This window comes from Gopherus evgoodei, chromosome 11 (genome assembly GCF_007399415.2).
Source record: "Gopherus evgoodei ecotype Sinaloan lineage chromosome 11, rGopEvg1_v1.p, whole genome shotgun sequence".
NCBI classification, from domain to species: Eukaryota; Metazoa; Chordata; order Testudines; family Testudinidae; genus Gopherus; species Gopherus evgoodei.
The window spans coordinates 36,466,214-36,480,937 of NC_044332.1; the positions used below are offsets into that span (position 1 = coordinate 36,466,214).

The following is a 14,724-nucleotide window of genomic DNA, read 5'->3' on the forward strand; positions in this document are numbered from 1 at the left end:
TGGATCACTAGCAGCAATAGATGCCTCCCTGCAGCCCAGTCACGGCTAACTCCATGAGAGGAGTGGGGGTTAGCACACACCCCTCTTTTTGGCATCTCTATTGGCAGGCTTAGGCAGCTCACCGCCAAGGTGCCAGCTTTGTGGATCACAGTCTAAGACACCTATCTCAGGCTTTCTGGATCACAGCGTTGTTCCTGCGATTTACTAAACATTTAGAAGTTAAACATCGCAACAATCAGGATTGCAACACCTAAGTCCCTTTGTGGATAGGGGCCTGACAGCTTAAATAATTAAACATCAAAATAATTTACTAGCAAGGTATTTTGAAGGTCAAATGACAGGAGTGGTAATTATGAACTTCAATATGCCTAATGTGAAAGTATAAACACCACAAAGAGAAACAGTTATAACAAAAGACGGTTACTTACCTTTGTAACTGTTGTTCTTCGAGATGTATTGCTCATATCCATTCCAGGTAGGTGTATGCGCCGCGCGTGCACGTCTGCCGGAAACTTTTTACCCTAGCAACTCCAGTGGGCCGGCAGGTCGCCCCCTAGAGTGGCGCCAGTATGGCACCACATATATACCCCTGCCGGCCCGCCCGCTCCTCAGTTCCTTCTTGCCGGCTACTCCGACAGTGGGGAAGGAGGGCGGGTGTGGAATGGATATGAGCAACACATCTCGAAGAACAACAGTTACAAAGGTGAGTAACCGTCTCTTCTTCTTCGAGTGATTGCTCATATCCATTCCAGGTAGGTGATTCCCAAGCCTTACCTAGGTGGTGGGGTCGGAGTGAGAGGTCGCGGCCTGGAGTACTGCAGAGCCAAAGGCCGCATCATCTCTGGACTGCTGAATCGGGGCGTAATGGGAAGCGAATGTGTGGACCGATGACCAGGTCGCTGCCCTACAAATCTCTTGGATTGGCACGCGGGCAAGGAAAGCCAGCGATGATGCTTGTGCTCTGGTGGAGTGAGCAGTCACATGGCCCGTCGGAATGTGGGCCAGGTCGTAGCAGGTCCTGATGCAGGAGGTAACCCAGGAAGATAACCTCTGGGAGGAAATCGGCAGCCCCTTGACCCGGTCCGCTACCGCCACAAATAACTGGGGGGACTTGCGGAAGGGTTTGGTCCTGTCCACATAAAATGCTAGCGCCCGACGGACATCTAGCGAGTGGAGCTGTTGCTCCCTGCGGGACGAATGGGGCTTTGGGAAAAAGACTGGGAGGAAAATCTCTTGGTTAACATGGAAAGCTGAGACCACCTTGGGAAGAAAGGCAGGGTGAGGCCTCAGCTGTACCTTGTCTTTATGGAAGATGGTATACAGTGGGTCCACTGTGAGGGCCCTCAGCTCGGACACTCGTCTAGCTGAGGTAATGGCCACTAGGAAGGCGGTCTTCCACGAGAGATAGAGCAGGGAGCAAGTAGCTAATGGCTCGAATGGAGGGCCCATGAGCCGAGTTAGGACCAGGTTGAGGTCCCATGAAGGGGCCGGAGGGTGGATTTGTGGATAGAGCCGCTCCAGTCCCTTCAGGAATCTCGCCACCATAGGGTGGGAGAAGACAGAACATCCGTCCATTCCAGGATGAAACGCGGAGATGGCCGCTAGGTGGACCCGGAGGGACGACAACGCCAGACCCTGGGTCTTGAGGGACCAGATGTAGTCTAAAATAGTGGTGACGGGAGTCTCCATAGGGCGAAGAGCTTTCTCTGAACACCAGCAGGAGAAACGCTTCCACTTAGCTGAGTAAGTCGCCCTGGTGGAAGGCTTTCTACTGTCCATGAGAACCTCCCGAACTGGGGTAGAACAGCGCAACTCGGAGCCTGTCAACCACGCAGGAGCCATGCCGTAAGGTGTAGAGACGGAAGGTCCGGGTGACAGAGCCTGCCGTGGTCCTGGGTGATCAGGTCCCGATGTAGGGGCAGGGTAACTGGGTTGGCTACTGAGAGGTCCAGCAACATGAGGTACCAATGCTGTCTGGCCCATGCTGGAGCTATGAGAATCACCCAGGCTCTGTCTCTGCGCACCTTGAGGAGAACCCTGTGTATCAGCGGAACGGGAGGGAATGCGTAACACAGGTGGGCTGTCCATGGGATCAGGAATGCATCTGCTAGAGACCCTGGTTCCCGACCCTGGAAGGAGCAGAATGCTCGACACTTCCTGTTCTGCCTGGATGCGAAGAGGTCCATCCGGGGACGACCCCACCTCTGGAAGAGTGAGAGGGCGACGTCCGGACGGAGGGACCACTCATGCGAAAGGAAAGGATCTGCTCAGCCGATCCGCTAGAGTGTTCCGCACTCCCAGGAGATAGGAGGCGGAAAGGTGAACCAAATGGGCTATGCAAAACTCCCAGAGGCACATTGCCTCGAGACACAGGGGAGAGGACCAGGTGCCGCCCTGCTTGTTGATGTAAAACATGGTCGTCGTGTTGTCGGTGAACACCGCGACACAACGACCTTGAAGGAGATGGACAAACGCTTGACAAGCAAGGCGGACCGCTCTCAACTCTCGTATGTTGATATGGAGGTTGATCTCTTGAGGTGTCCACAAGCCATGAGTTCTCTGGGTGCCGCAGTGTGCCCCCCAGCCCAGATCTGAGGCGTCCGTGATCAGGGATGCCGAGGGTTGGGGCGGATGGAACAGGAGCCCCGCACAGACTACGGACTGGTCCAGCCATCAGCGAAGAGGGTCCAGCACCCTTTGAGGAACGGTGACGACTGTGTCCAACGAATGTCTGGCCAGCCGATACTGCGCAATGAGCCATGATTGAAGAGGCTTCATGCGGAGTCGGGCATATGCCGTTATGAACGTACAGGCTGCCATGTGGCCTAGAAGGGCCAGACATGTTCGTAGAGAGGTCAGCGGGGCCGCCTGCAAACGTAGAATGATGGCCGACAGCGACTGGAACCTGGGCAAGGGTAGCAAGGCCCTGGCCAGGGTGGAGTCCAGAACGGCCCCGATGAACTCTATCCGCTGCGTGGGGAGCAGAGTAGACTTGTCCACATTGATGACGAGGCCCAAGGCAGCAAAGAGGGTGCTGATCCTGTCGACATGGATGCGGACCTGCAGCTCCGATGTGCGTCGGATCAGCCAGTCGTCCAGGTAGGGGAAGATGTGAATGCGGCAATGTCGAAGGTGTGCGACGACGACTGCCATGCATTTTGTAAACACCCTCGGGGCCGTAGAGAGGCCAAACGGAAGGACCGCAAATTGATAATGTTGGCGGCCGACCACAAAGCGGAGGAAACGTCTGTGTTGGGGGGCAATGGAGATGTGAAAGTAAGCGTCCTGCATATCGAGGGCGGCGTACCAGTCTCCGGGATCCAGGGATGGGATGATGGTTCCAAGGGATACCATGCGGAACTTCAACTTCACGATATACTTGTTGAGTTCCCGCAAGTCGAGGATGGGCCTGAGGCCGCCCTTGGATTTGGGGATTAGAAAGTAGCGGGAATAAAACCCCTTGCCCTTCTCGTTTTCTGGAACCGCCTCTATGGCTCCCTTGACAAGGAGCGCATGTACCTCCTGACGGAGGAATTGCTCGTGAGAGGGGTCCCTGAAGAGGGACGGGGATGGAGGGGGGGGGGGGGAAATGAAGAAAACTGCAGGCGATAACCAGCCTGCACCGTACACAAGACCCAACGGTCCGACATTATTCGGGTCCACGCCGGGAGGAAAAAAGAAAGGCGGTTGGAAAACTGCGGGGAGGGATCCGGAGGGGAAACTGGTACTGCGCCCTCAGGCGCACCTTCAAAATGAAGGCTTAGGCCCTGGAGGGGCCTTGGCGGAGCCTTGGTTCTGCCCCGTTTGGCCACCGGACTGCCTGCGGCGGTTGTTCCTGCCGCGGCGCCTAGAGAGGTCCTTCCGCGGGCGGAACTGAGGGTACGGCCGCCGCTGCTGCTGCTGGTTCTGCTGCCGGAATGGCCTGCGCTGTGTCGCAGGCGTATGCATGCCCAGCGACCGTATTATGACCCTGTTGTCCTTGAGGTCTTTTAGTCTAGGGTCTGTTTTATCAGAAAACAGGCCCTGGCCTTCAAAGGGGAGGTCCTGGATTGTATGTTGGAGCTCTGGTGGAAGGCCAGAGACCTGCAGCCAAGAAATTCGGTGCATCGTGAGCCCCGAGGCCAGGGTCCGAGCGGCCGAGTCGGCAGCATCAAGGGAGGCCTGTAGCGATGTTCTTGCTACTTTCTTGCCCTCGTCCAGGATGGTGGAAAACTCCTGGCGGGCGTCCTGAGGCAAGAGCTCCGTGAACTTCCCCGCCACCACCCACGAGTTGAAGGAGTAGCGGCTGAGGAGGGCCTGCTGGTTTGAGACCCGGAGCTGTAGCGCCCCCGCCGAATAGATCTTGCGGCCCAGGAGGTCCATTCGTCTCGCCTCCTTCGACTTGGGCGCTGGGGCCTCTTGCCCGTGGCGCTCCCTGTCGTTCACGGACTAGACCACCAACGAGCAGGGTGTCGGGTCAACATATAAGTATTCATAGCCCTTCGAGGGGGCCATGTACTTTCGTTCCACCCCTCGAGCGGTCGGAGGGATGGAGGCCGGTGACTGCCAGATGTTAGTGGCGTTGGCCTGGATTGTCTTTATAAAGGGCAGGGCCACTCTGGTGGGCGCATCGGCGGAAAGGATGCTCACCACTGGGTCCTCAATTTCAGACACCTTCTCTGCTTGCAAGTCCAGGTTCTGTGCCACCCGGCGGAGGAGGTCTTGGTGTGCCCTAAGATCCAGCGGGGGAGGACTGGAGGATGAGGTACCCGCCACTGCCTCATCCGGAGAAGAGGACAAGGAAACCCCCGGCAACAAAGTGTCTACGGGGGGGTCCGTGTGGGGCTGCACCTCCGTCCCTGGAGGGAGCTCTGGGTCCCGGTGACTGGACCTGCCGTCTGCTTCTGGGGAGTGAGGGGGTCTAGATACCGTCGCCTCTGGAGGTCTGCGTTCCCCCGTAGGGCGGGGGTAATGTGTTGCGGACCTTGGGCTTGGGAATACGCCCATGGGGTCCAAAACCACCACTGTTGAGGCCCTCGCTCTTGTGGGGGAGGGTCCTGGAACAGGGCCGAGTGTCTGTCCTGGCCCATGGCATAGGCACTGTCAGTCTGGGAAGAGACCGATGGCTCCCTAGAAGGCCACGGAGGCGCTGAGCCTGATTGGTATGCGACTCTGTGTGCCGAGATCGACGCTCCCCTCGGTGCCGAGGCTCAGTGCCGCAACCCACATCGGTGCCGGGATCGGAATCGGCGTGATGACCGGTGCCGGGATCCGGATGGGGATCGGGAGCGATGTCGGTGCCGGGAGCAGGACCGCGACCTTCAATGAGCGCGGTGCCGGGACGGCAGCAGAGACCGGGACCTGCCACCGGCGCGGTGCCAGGAGGTCGACCGGGACCAGGACGTACCACCGGTTCGGTGCCGGGAGGTCGACCGAGGAGCCGAACGCCGAGGTGAACGGCTCCTGGAGTCTCGGTGCCGGCGGTGAGACGAGCCCGACCGGGACCGTGCAGATGGCGATCGGTGCCGCGAGTACGACCGGTACCGCCTGGGAGAGCGGTTCCGGGACTCCGAGCGGCGCCCAGAGCACGAGCGTTCACGCCTCCGGGGTGATCGGTGCTGGGACTCGGGAGACAGCGCTCGAAGCATCGGTTTACCCCTGGAGGTTACCCATCCTGGGGGTGCCGGCTGAGGCTGCGATGGCTCCGTCATTGCGATCAAGTCTCGAGCCGAGGCAAAGGTCTCCGGCGTAGACAGTACCCGTAGCTCGACCCCTGATCTTAAGGGGGAGCTAGGAGGGGCTGGACTCGACGGACCTTCCGGGCCCGGAGTCGACAGCAGCCCTGCAGGCGGTGCCGCAGCCAGGGTAGGTGCCGGGCGCTCCACTCGGGCCTGCCTGGATGGTGTTGCAGACGCCGAGGGACGTGAGTCTGCTCCCGGTGCCGGAGATGGTCGGTGCTGGGGACTCTTGCCGGTGCCGGCGCGGTCCGGTGCCGGAGTAGAACTGGCTGACTGCGCCGCCGGTGCCAGAGACAGAGCCGCTTCCGTAAGGAGAGCGCGGAGTCTTTGGTCTCTCTCCTTCTTTGTGCGAGGCTTAAAAGTCTTGCAAATGCGGCACTTCTCGCTGATGTGCGATTCCCCCAGGCACTTAAGGCACGCGTCGTGGGGATCGCTCGTAGGCATCGGCTTCTTGCATGCCGAGCACTGCTTGAAGCCCGGCGAGCCAGACATGGGCCCGGTGCCGGGAACCGGGGAGGGCAATGGCCCACCCGCAAGCGATGTTAGACAACTATATACAAGATTCTAACTAACTACTATGCTAACAGTCTATCTACTACTTAACTATGAACTATTTACAACTAAAAACGACGAACAAGTACAGGAGAGCTAGGGACATGGAGGTCAGCAAGCCGCACTCCACAGTTCCAGCAACCGACACGGCGGTAAGAAGGAACTGAGGAGCGGGTGGGCCAGCAAGGGTATATATCTGGTGCCATACTGGCGCCACTCTAGGGGGCGACCTGCCGGCCCACTGGAGATGCTAGGGTAAAAAGTTTCCGGCAGACGTGCACACGCGGCGCATACACCTACCTGGAATGGATATGAGCAATCACTCGAAGAAGAACTAATCTTACAGTTCAGATGCAGGATGGCTGGATAATTTGTAACAAATAATTTAATCACTGAGTTCTCTACAAAGACCAGGATTTTCTTTAATTTGTCATTCAAACCCCTTCTCAGGACTCACTTTTTCCAGGAGGCTCATAAAACGCTCACCAAGGGCAGTAAAACTGCGAACATTCCATTTCATTTTTTCTGAAATTCTGAGCTTGCACCATCTTCTGCATCTCCGACTGCATTTGTGTGTTGCTGGTTTAGTTAGGCCCTAATCCAGGCACGTGACTGTGCACAGCCACATTCCTATGCACAGCCCCCCCAAAAGTCAATGGTTCCTTGCAAAGGGGTGCAAGAGTTCTCCCACATAAAGACAATTGCAAGAGTGGGGCCTTAAACTGTAAACTCTCATTCTTTATGTTTTTACAACATCAAACTCAGTGTTGGTGTTTGATAAAATAATAACTACCTGACCAGGTTTGTCCTTAGTTTCTTCACAAACTGTTAGGTCCTGGATTCACTAGCACAGACCCCCAACACTTGGGTACACGATCAGGGCTTAAATCTAGTACACCTAGCATAAAATAGCACACAGAGTAGAAGGAAGCTGGTACTTTTGAAAATCCGACCCTAAGTTACCTAAGTTATTTAGAAGCACAAGTCCCATTTATCTTCAATAGGACTTGTGCTTCTAAGAGACTGGCATTTCTGAAAGTCCAGTCCATAATTAGCAGAAAACTGGCCATGATATAAATAAAATTTGATAAGTTCATTTTTTTATGCTGCTAACAGAACTTTAAACTGTATAACCCATCTTAAAAGAACTCCATTCATCCAAAAAAAATAATAATCGTTGGAAAATTTTTCCACCTATTGTCATTATAAACAGCATGTAACATTACTGTTAGGTGCAATGAAAATTAGCAAATTAATTATTTTTCTCCATCTGTTTACTTTTTACTAATTTCACAGCACTTTATTTAGACACTTGTACTGTTTTCCCTGTATAGTCAGTCAGCTTCCCCAGTTGTCTGTTACAACGCAACCGGGAAGACAACAAAAATTATTAAATGGACAATATGATGGTAAAGTCCCCAAAATTGGTAGATCTAGTACATTTTAACTCAATTTTAAAATTTTTGAGGATTTCAAGGTTGACAGTGTCACTTTAAACAATTTTGCATCTCTCTCTTTTCTGCAGTTCTCAAGACAATGTTCCATATCACTAGTGCAAACAGCAGCAATTTCTTATGTTGCATCTATCTGACATTACTGTGACAGGTTGGGCCCCTCTTCTGGGATGCTACCTGATGTACCGGGATTTCACTGAGCCTCTCCCGATCCACCAGCGTGGGTTCCCACTCCCTGATTTGCTGAATTAGGCTCTCGCAGCACATACACACATAGGTAGGGCCACACCCAGCTGCAGCCAAAGAATGAAGTCACCTCTGTGTGAGAGGACACCCCCAGCACTCACGTGCACACCCTTTTGGGAGATAAACCCAAAATAATACTGTCTTGCACTGTATAGAAAAATCTGCACAGCACAAGCTCATAAAAATCCGCCCTCTTCCTCAATGTGAAGAGAGATGTGCACGACTTCTTCCCCCACCCCCAGTTAGAAATTACAAAACCCGTGTTTAATAATAAATAAAATACATTTATTAACTATAAAATATAGATTTTAGGTGGTTAAAGGGATAGCAAGCAGAACAACGCAGATTACCTTAGGGTAAATAAAGAAAAGATGCAAACTGAGCTTACTACGCTAGACAGACAGGATACAAATTAGCAAATTCTCACCCTGAGTGATAAACAGGCCGGCAGATTCTCAAGGCACAAGAATCTGCCTTGGCTTTCCCAGATTTACTTACACAGGCTAAAAATCTTAGCCTGGTACCATCACTTCTCACAGTTCAGTCTTTGCTCCTCAGGTGTTTTCAGGTGCGTTCTTGTAGGGAGAGTGAGGTTACCTCATGTCGTCATTGTGCCTCTTTTATATATCCCCCACACACACTTGCTGGAAATCATTTTTGCTGTCACCTGGGTCAAACAGTTCCCATTGTGTAGAGCTATCTCAGAGGTTTCTATTGCACACAGTTCCTGGGGTAATCTTTATGCTTGTGTGCGTTTCTTCAATAATCCACTAACATTGTCTGGCTGTGCAGTGGCAACCTTGACAAATCCTATGTGATAAGTGGCAACTGCCTGAGGTGCCTCTGTATTCTGGGTAGCAGCATTTCCATGAGTTGCCTGCTGCCTGTTCCCACTCAGCACAGGGCATTTATTCCGCAGGCGCTCAGTGGAATTACAATGATAGCACCTTCTGGGCTCTTCCGCTTTTACAGGAGATTTGGGATGAGGACTGGAGGAGTGAACTTGGGGAGGTGAGCATCCAGCCTCCAGTCCACTCTCTTTCATCCCAGGGGTAAAATGGGAACCTTGCTTCCCACCAAACTTTAACCCCTCTGCCTGTGATTTATTCCTACTAGGTGCTTGGAATTGCTCAAATTTATCAGCATAAGCTGCAAATTCATTGCCCATTTCTACTTTTTTATACCATAAACACTGCTTTACAGCATCACTAGACATATTCAGGAACTGTTCCTGAGCAACCAAATAACACATTCCTTCAAAGCTTGTCATATCCTTTCCCCTCACCCCCTTATGACTAGATGTCTCATTTGGTTCACACAAACCACATTATTTAATCCAGACCCTCTCTTACTTCTAAATTTTACTCTATAAATGTCAGGTGTAATCTGAAATGGTTTAAAAACCAATTCCTTAAATTTACTGTTATTGGAAGCATCATCCTTTGGCATCTTATTGAATATGTCCAAAGCTCTCCCAGTTAATTTTGCACCCAAAGTGGTCATCTTTTGATTGTCAGAAATTGCATGGAGCATACACAGCCTCTCAAAGGTGATGAAGGATTCAGCAATATCACTAGATTCGCTATACAGTGGACACAACAGCTCCCACATGTGGACTTTTACTTCTAAAGTGTCAGAGAGTATATTTATAACCACTGTGCCAAGTCTCCACAAGACAAGGGCCATGCTATACTTTAACACCAACACTGGGCCACAAGTTATGGCAAATATCCAACAGGACCACTCTTCGTTGCTGGATCTACTAGAAAGCTTATAGTTGTTTAAAATTAGTTAACTATATAAAAAACTGTGACTTTCTAAATGCATCTTCCCAACAATCTAACATGTCTTATAGGAGATCAGAAATAAGGTGCCTTGCTTCCTGGTTTGCCAGTGGCTAGAAAAACCACACTATATTACCCATTCACCATCGGTCACGCCAAGGAGTAATGGTGAACAGGTTGAGAATACAGTAGCATCCAGGCCTTCCCAAACTGGGAGAGGATCAGTGTAACTCTGGGAATTGGGACTGCCATGGATCTTGAAGAGACTCCAGCCTCCAGACCAATAAAAATTATCCCTTTAACACAGCTAAGTTAAATGCTAAATGTGCATTTCAGCACTGAATTTAGGGCCAAATGTCTGTACAAGTACTTTTTTTTAATACAGGAGGTACATTTAACAGCTGACAGATTACCCAAATGTGCCGGATAACAAAAAAGACAATCATCTTTAAACAAAGGCTGCTTTGTCAGAGACAGACGTTAAATGGAAGGAAATCAGAAATGAAAGGAATTGTACGTGACAGTGATAGAACTAAAGTAAAAAGGTACGTGCTGATAAATTTAGAATATATAATATATATACATACACACACACATTTATACAGGTCATCTATATTTACAAATCAGTGCACTGCACCAGGAGATGTAGAAGAACTGCCACAATTTTCTGTGAACATGTAACCTACATAATCTGTTAACATCCAAGTTGCCTCTGTTCTAGGGCTATATGAATTGTTTCATAATTATATAATTGTTTCATTATCAATGTACTTATACACTGAACAGTCAGGGTCATGAGCTGCACATTACTCCAGGATGCCAATAAAACTTTTGCTGTACAACAAAGCTAAACAGATTTCAAGCTGTACTTTAAAGAAATACATTCTTTAGTTCATTTCACATTAAGAAACTAACATTCTTTTGAAGTAGCCCAAAGTAATGTTACAAACGTGCATTCACATAAAAGAAACTCTGTAAAACGCCAGTTATTTTTATACTGCATCTATTTCTCAAAAATAGAAAATTTATTTTCTTTTGTGGAAAAATTCTTTTGTGGAATTATATCATAGTCCATGACTATGCCCAATGTCTTTAAATTCAAACTGTAATGCTTAGGTACTAATGATCTAAAATGTATGAATATACTAGCTAAAAGAAGGCAAGGTGACAACTACATTTATCAGGGCTCCTCCTAGAAAGTTTGATTTTTTACAATAAAACTATTAAGATACAGTTATGCATTATTTATAAAGCAATGAAAGCTAAATTTAACATCATTTTAAAACTATCCTATAAATCAGCAGTTCTCAAATTGTGGGTCAGGACCCCAAACTGGGTAGCAACCCCATTAAAATGGGGTTGCCAAGGCTGGCTTAGACTTCCTGGGGCTCTGGGCTGAAGCCTGAGCCCCGTGGCCCAAGCCCCGTGGCCGGGGCCAAAGCCAAGGGATTCATCCCTTGGCAGCGGTGCTGAGGTTACAGACCCCCTGGTTGGGGCTGAAGCCCTGGGGCTTCAGCTTTGACCCCTTCCCTGCCCAAGGCAATGAGGCTTGGGCTCTGGCTCTCCCTCCCGGGACAGTGGGAATCAGGCTGACTCAGGCTTTGGTGTCCCCTGCTGGGGTCGTGTAGTAATTTTTGTTGTCAGAAGAGGGTCACAGTGAAATGAAGTTTGAGATCCCCTGCTATAAATAAATACACTTATCTGTGTAACATACAATGAGAGTTTATTTTCACTATGCATGGCAAATGGGAATTCACTTTTGTAAGTTTTAACATAACATTATGTGAGACAGGCTCTGCTCTCCCTTGTTTTACCAAAGATTTACCTGTGTAATTCCCATTACTATTAATAAAAATTACATGTAAAAACCCCAATACAATTACTGCATAAAGCAATTATTTTGGAACAGAATACTGGAAATATTCTCTCCAAATTTTATAAAAGACTGAAAAATGTTCAGGATCATTATTAAAACTGCATTCCATACCATACCACGCAGCGTTGCTGTATGAATAAGTAGCAATTGGTTTTAATTTTTTGCTCAAAAATTATCAAACTTTAAAATGTTTAGTAAAACTATGTGAATGAAATTTTTCACCATTATTCCACCAGCTCCAATGTTATGCTACTTATTCAGTTTTATGCTACTTGTGAGCTGAAGACTTTTCTCTCCCGATCTGTTAGCATTACATATGTAGAGCCTTGCAAATCCCAGATATCCGTTTCACATCCACAGATGCAGATATCCACGAACCATTTTTGCAGACAGTGGATCAGATACAGATACAACCTTGCAGGGCTCTACCAACTGGCAGTGCCTGGCCCGCAGCGTCCAGTTTGGGGAGCCCTAGGGGTGCAGCATGCTCGGAGCTGGGCAGCAGGCCTGAGTCAGGACTGTCCAGCACCCCTTCACTGCGCCACTTCCTGTCCAACAGCTTGGCCCTTCAGGCAGCGCCAGTATCCCCACCATGGCCTCGCCAGACAGCACTGGCCATGCTCCCAGCCCTGGGCTTGCCAGTTCCTGGGCAGCAGGGCCCACCCCCAGCCATGGGGATTGGAGTGGATGGAGCACCGGCGCCCCACCCCTCTGCCTCACTGTGATGTAAAATGCACTGCTGCATCGCTCGCGAGCAGCACACAATGCGATGTCCATTCCCCTCAGCCTTCCCCCGACACTGCTCCTTCTCCTTGAGACCCCACCCTCACACTGCCTCTTCCCTGTAAGACCCCACCTCCCCACTCACTCCCTTCTCCTCCATCCCCCTGCTAGCCCTTGCGAGATGACTTGCTGCTGCGAGTGCAGATGTGGATCAGATGCTGATCCACATTTTTGTATCCGTGCAGGGCTCTATACATATGGGAATCACCAGTGTTCTTTTGGGATCTATAAGTCCTGCCCGAGAGGAGGAATGTAAGATGAGTTCAGCACATTACATAGGTGTCGAAGATGGTCAGAGAGAGAACCTGAGAAACACACACCTCTTGTGTGTGTAATCATGTTTTATTGTACAGAATTCAGTAATAAACAGGATCTGAAAGTCAAGACTGTCACTATGTGTGTAGAACTGCTACTGCAGTATGTGAAAAACAAAATTATGCAAAAACAAAAAGAAATTGAGACCTCTCTCCTCTGTGGAACTGACACATTTATTGACGCTAGATGATGAGATCACCTAAAGATCTGTACATGATACTAATGGTAAACCCTCCTGAAGGCTTTCACAACAATTTTTGAAGATGGGTGCCTCATCAGCATGTACGCAAGAGAAGAGAGGGAAGTGCAATGTACTTTTACAGTCCAGACACAAAGGTGCCTTAAGTAGTAAATGATCACTTTAATTTAAATTGATCAAATACTTAACTCTGCTGTTTGGTAGGGAGATATACTTATGAGGATTAAGTGAATAATTTTGGAAACATGCAATATAACCTTCTTTCCTAATGAACTTTTGATATGCCAGGATGCAACTTTTGAATGTTTCAGTGAGCTGATAAATTACCATATGGATATTCTAATTTATTCAAATAATTGATTCATTTATCAATCACCTTATAATCTATAAAATGTAAAGAAATTCTTTATATTACTATCTAAACAATCCCACTCAGTGAGAAACTGAGTACAAAAGTCCCTCTGAAGTGGTAAGTATTATTATATAGCTTAGTCAGCTCTAGTACTGAATTTGTGGTTGCTTGGAGAGGGCTGTTTTAATCATTTTCCCTTTAGTCAATTTACAAAAACATAAGGAATGTGTGACAAATTCTTCAAAACTGCCATTAAAATCAAAGGATGTTTTGCTTAAGCAAGGACTGCAGAATTGACCCCAACACTTCATCCAGTTTGTGATTATTTTTGTACACAACACCAAAAGCTTACTACCCAACAAGTAAAAAACCCTGTGCTTGCCTTAATGACTTCATAATCTCAGGCCCCAGTCCTGCAAACATTTACATATTTGCTTAACTTTACTCACATGAGTAGTTCAACTGAAGTGTCTGCGAGATCAGATCCTAAGGTCCCTCCTACCATGTATGTGATCCATCAGTGTACTGCAAGATGTGGGCCTAAACTTAAAGAAGACAGTAGGAATGAGCATAAGAAAGAGGACAAGGAAAACCACAACAAAGATAAACACACAGTTACTCATATTGGTTGTGTACATATCTCAGTGGTTCTATTAAAGTTTTGTTTATAATAGATTTCTATATAATGAAATATCTTTCAGAGAATGCATACATTTCAAGCTGAATTTTATCAATTGTTTTGAATACTAGCCATTATTTCTTATCTAATTTGTCAAAAAGTGCAGGTAGTTGGGTATTTCTCATGCAAATGAGAATTACGATTATCTGAATGACTTTCTTAGGTAAATACAGCTAAAAGATCTTTTTTGCAGATAGAAAGTAACCCCAGTCCATAAACAGACTCATTTAAGGTTTTGTTTTTGAAATACCTCATCACACCCTTTTGACACATTTTTAGTTTCTAATTAACCAAGATCATTTTAGACGCACACAATAAGAGGTGCTAATTCAAGATACCTGCAGCATATAGGGCAATTTGTTTCAGCCAACTTTTCAACATGGTAAAGCTGCCAGAAATGTTGGAATCTATGCAATGGAATAAAACTGTCATATCACCCACAAACATGTTATCACCTCTTAGCATAAAACACACATCTCTTTCAACTTATAAAATGTCCACAACTCAAATGAAATGAGGGGAACAAATAAAAGAAAGAGAACTGTACAGCAACAACTGAAAACATGTACTGATGTCAAGAAACAACACTTGCTTTACTGTGAGAGAAGTTAAAATAGACACTGCAAGCTAGATCCAAAGCTGCTGTAAAAAAGCATAGTTCTATTAGCCTTTTTGGAGCTACACACCTATTTAGGACAAGTAAAGACATCTTTAATTCACCTCATTATATATTACTTCTGAGGGCATTCTGTGCCAAAAAAATAAAA

The 14,724-nt window shown here is 48.3% G+C and overlaps 1 protein-coding gene across 4 annotated transcripts in view; it reads right to left on the reverse strand.

Annotated features, from left to right (window-relative positions):
- The window catches only part of OSBPL6 (oxysterol binding protein like 6), a 182,745-nt gene that overhangs the window by 156,217 nt on the left and 11,804 nt on the right, over positions 1-14,724 (reverse strand). For all 4 annotated transcript variants that reach the window (XM_030580624.1, XM_030580622.1, XM_030580623.1 and 1 more), the window contains exon 2: positions 13,728-13,823. The gene's annotated coding sequence lies outside the window, so the exon portion shown is untranslated. The remainder of the gene's footprint in view (positions 1-13,727; positions 13,824-14,724) is intronic.